Source organism: Panulirus ornatus, chromosome 30 (assembly GCF_036320965.1).
Source record: "Panulirus ornatus isolate Po-2019 chromosome 30, ASM3632096v1, whole genome shotgun sequence".
NCBI classification, from domain to species: domain Eukaryota; kingdom Metazoa; phylum Arthropoda; class Malacostraca; order Decapoda; family Palinuridae; genus Panulirus; species Panulirus ornatus.
The window spans coordinates 15449595-15454165 of record NC_092253.1 but is presented as its reverse complement, the minus strand read 5'-3'; the positions used below and the strand labels follow the sequence as shown (position 1 = coordinate 15454165).

Below are 4571 nucleotides of genomic sequence, written 5' to 3'. Positions count from 1 at the left end.
TTTACACCTGTCCATTTAATTGTCTCTTGTACCTGTCTTTTGCATCACTTTGTATCAGTTTTCTGTATCACACCCTGTATGTTTCTCCTGAATCACTGGCTGTATCTGTTGCCTGTAACACTCCCTGAACCAGGCTCCTGTATCGCAATCAAAACCTGTGCTAGGTAACTCACGGTCGACCTGTCCTTTGTATTTTCTGTACAGCCAGTCCCCTCTATCTTTTGTGCATGAGTCAGTTGTACCACTCCCAAGTATTTCTTCCTCCACCTCTGTTCCTATATCTTCCCTACATAACACCCTGCACTAAAATCTCATTGCCAAGAATTTTCCCCGTTCATCAGTTACCGAAGCTGGAGGAACGTTTATCACGATCAGATATTATGTCTTGAAAGCGCTGTATCGTAAGATTTTTTTTCTTGTTTTCAAAAGAGCTGTCCTGTAATGCGCTGTAGATATCGCTAAAATGTATTCTAAATTCATTCTTCACTGCGGGCCGTGTCTTTAGCCTGATGAATTCAAATTTCTCTCTCGAGTTTAAGGTTTGGTGTTGTTGAGATATCTTACGCTCCTGGTTAAACAAAAATTATTTGAACACTAATATGGCTTATGCAAGTCTAAGATCTCACACAAAGTGCCGAAATTAAATCCTCATAGGACTGTTTCTCTTGCATTCAAGGTTACGGGTAAACCTTAGGTAAGGTAAGGAAAACCAGAAAATGAAGAAACGGTAGACATGCATCACAACGTGGGTTATGATTGTAACAGGTACACACAGAGCGTGGGTTGTGGTGGGTTGTAACAGGAACCAATCGGGGCGATATAACAAGTACCCATTAGGTTGTGAGTCATGGCGGGTTAAGTTACCTGCTCTTGCACATTTCAATAGGACTCGGGTCAACCCCATACAACACCTCTGGCAGATACTCACGCTCCCATTGTTTACCTACCTCACGCTGAGCCTTTTGAACAGAGGCGCCACCTATGTACAGAGAGGACGGGTTCACTCCGTGCCCCCTCTTGAGAGAACGGGTGCACTCTTTGCCTCCTCTGAAAGCCTGTTCGAAAGAGCCTTTGTACTAGATAAGAAAAATATCGGCGAAAAAAACTCATCAAGTTGTGAAAGCAAACGCTGGGAACCGGAAGCTGGAGACTCGTCTGACTGGGTAAGTGTGAGGATTCTGGCCTGAGCATTCCATCATGAACAATCTGACATGAAGACAAGCCTCAGCCCTTGACCAGACATAGACGTGAACCTTACACACTGGATTTCATCAGGCTTAGTCCCACGTTGGCAGTCTAGGCGAAGACAGTCAAATTTGGATAGACAGTCGGACGGGAACAGTCTTGAATGAAATATCAGATGTGAGCCGTTGAGCTTTGAGAATTAAGCTTACGGCATAGCTTACATTCAGGTGATAGTGGCAAAGAAAGCCCAGCAGACATGGACGGTAAGGTGTAAATTCAGGATTCGTATACCCGGATGTTTACACTTTCTAAAGGCTGTGGGTCCCGCCCACCCTGACCGTGCGATATAGCCGGAACCCTAGAGGAGGAAGGTCTGCGCAGCACAACGACTGAGGCCCCACTGACCCTGAAATATGGTCTTGAGGACAAGAGAGATGTGGTCTTGAGGAGGACAAGAGAGAAGATGTGGTCTTGAGGAGGACAAGAGAGAAGATGTGGTCTTGAGGAGGACAAGAGAGAAGATGTGGTCTTGAGAAGCCATGCCATTTTTGTTACCGTTTGCGTGGGTGCTAGGATACTTATGAATGGGATTCCCGAGAGGAATCTTTGATTTGTTTAATTTGTTTATGGATGGGGTTGTTAGGGAGGTGAATGCAAGAGTTTTGGAAAGAGGAGCAAGTATGATGTCTGTTGGGGATGAGAGAGCTTGGGAAGTGAGTCAGTTGTTGTTCGCTGATGATACAGCGCTGGTGGCTGATTCATGTGAGAAACTGCAGAAGCTGGTGACTGAGTTTGGTAAAGTGTGTGGAAGAAGAAAGTTAAGAGTAAATGTGAATAAGAGCAAGGTTATTTGGTACAGTAGGGTTGAGGGTCAAGTCAATTGGGAGGTGAGTTTGAATGGAGAAAAACTGGAGGAAGTGAAGTGTTTTAGATATCTGGGAGTGGATCTGGCAGCGGATGGAACCATGGAAGCAGAAGTGGATCATAGGGTGGGGGAGGGGGCGAAAATTCTGGGGGCCTTGAAGAATGTGTGGAAGTCGAGAACATTATCTCGGAAAGCAAAAATGGGTATGTTTGAAGGAATAGTGGTTCCAACAATGTTGTATGGTTGCGGGGCGTGGGCTATGGATAGAGTTGTGCGCATGAGGATGGATGTGCTGGAAATGAGATGTTTGAGGACAATGTGTGGTGTGAGGTGGTTTGATCGAGTGAGTAACGTAAGGGTAAGAGAGATGTGTGGAAATAAAAAGAGCGTGGGTGAGAGAGCAGAAGAGGGTGTTTTGAAGTGGTTTGGGCACATGGAGAGAATGAGTGAGGAAAGATTGACCAAGAGGATATATGTGTCGGAGGTGGAAGGAACGAGGAGAAGAGGGAGACCAAATTGGAGGTGGAAAGATGGAGTGAAAAAGATTTTGTGTGATCGGGGCCTGAACATGCAGGAGGGTGAAAGGAGGGCAAGGAATAGAGTGAATTGGAGCGATGTGGTATACCGGGGTTGACGTGCTGTCAGTGGATTGAATCAAGGCATGTGAAGTGTCTGGGGTAAACCATGGAAAGCTGTGTAGGTATGTATATTTGCGTGTGTGGATGTATGTATATACATGTGTATGGGGGGGGTTGGGCCATTTCTTTTGTCTGTTTCCTTGCGCTACCTCGCAAACGCGGGAGACAGCGACAAAGTATAATAAAAAAAAAAAAAAGAATGTCCTCAGCATCAAGGATAGTAAAAACTCCATGGAAGTTGATTAGCTTGCTTCAGAATGGAAATAACATCAGAGCTGGAATTTTCCTTGCATGGTTTATATCAATATTAAAGATAATCTTCAATTCAACCATGTCTGATCAGTCCAAAGGAAACCCTCTGCATATCTCATGGCATGACAGCATGTGGGCTCCTCATCTCAACTCATCCAACATCATGGACTATTTTGGTGAGAGAACAAATCCTTTCTACTTGAGGGATTGCAACAATGAATTCATCAAAGTGCAGCAGAACACAAGGGTGGACCAACTTACTCACATGCAGGGAGTAGAATACATGCTCCTGCATACCCAAGAGCCGCTTCTCTATATTATTCGCAAGCAACACCGTTACTCCCCAACTCAGGTCACTCCTCTTGCTAACTACCACATCATTGGGGGACAGGTGTTTCAGACACCAGACTTAGGCTCAATCATCAACTCTAGAGTGTTAGCAGCAGTAAGTGAATTAAACAGCGCCTTCACAGAAATGCAGTCATACTCTCACTACCATCCTTCACGTGGATATTGGTGGCAGTTTCGAAACCAAGCAGAACATGTTGAACAGCAAAAAAAAGAGAAGGAGAAGAAAGCTGGGCAAGGTAAGCGAGAAGAGCCAGCGTCAGTATTTCAACATCGACGAGTAGGCACTTTGCTGGAAGACCTCCAGCTCAAGTTTCCATACAAGTTCCCATCCCAGGCACAGCAACCAGCACAGCAGCAGCAGCAACAGCAGCAGCCACAACAACAGCAACAGCAGCAGCAGCAGCAGCAGCCACAGCAGCAGCAACAACAACAACAACAAACTCAGCCCCAACAGCAAACACAACAGCAAACACAACAACAAACACAGCAGCAGGATGGAGTGAAGATAGAAGACAGCAAAGCTGACATAAAATTGGAAGTAAAGACTGAACCAAAAGTTGAGATCAAGACAGAGCCATCATCTCAGCCAGCCACACAACGTTCCACCAAGCCACCCCCAGAGAAGAGACAACGCACTGGGCCATAATGTTTTCAATTAATAGATTATTCATTGATATTTATAAGATATTTATCCCTGGGGATAGGGGATGAAGAATACTTCCCACGTATTCCCTGCGTGTTGTAAAAGGCGACTAAAAGGGAAGGGAGCGGGAGGCTGGAAATCCTCCCCTCTGGTTTTTTTTTTTTTTTTCTAAAAGAAGGAACAGAGGGGGGCCAGGTGAGGATATTCCACAAAGGCCCAGTCCTCTGTTCTTAACGCTACCTCGCTAATGTGGGAAATGGCGGATAGTTTAAAAGAAAAAGATATATATATATATATATATATATATATATATATATATATATATATATATATATATATATATATATATATATATATTTTCTTTATGGATGGGGTTGTTAGGGAGGTGAATACAAGAGTTTTGGAAAGAGGGGCAAGTATGAAGTCTGTTGTGGATGAGAGAGCTTGGGAAATGAGTCAGTTGTTGTTCGCTGATGATACAGTGCTGGTGGCTGATTCATGTGAGAAACTGCAGAAGCTGGTGACTGAGTTTGGTAAAGTGTGTGAAAGAAGAAAGTTAGGGGTAAATGTGAATAAGAGCAAGGTTATTAGGTACAGTAGGGTTGAGGGTCAAGTCAATTGGAAGGTAAGTTTGAAT

The 4571-nt window shown here is 44.4% G+C and overlaps 1 pseudogene; it reads left to right on the top strand.

Annotated features, from left to right (window-relative positions):
• The first annotated feature begins 2951 nt into the window (after positions 1–2951).
• LOC139758584 (mediator of RNA polymerase II transcription subunit 6 pseudogene) lies at positions 2952–4055 on the top strand (annotated as a pseudogene).
• The last annotated feature ends 516 nt before the right edge of the window (positions 4056–4571 follow it).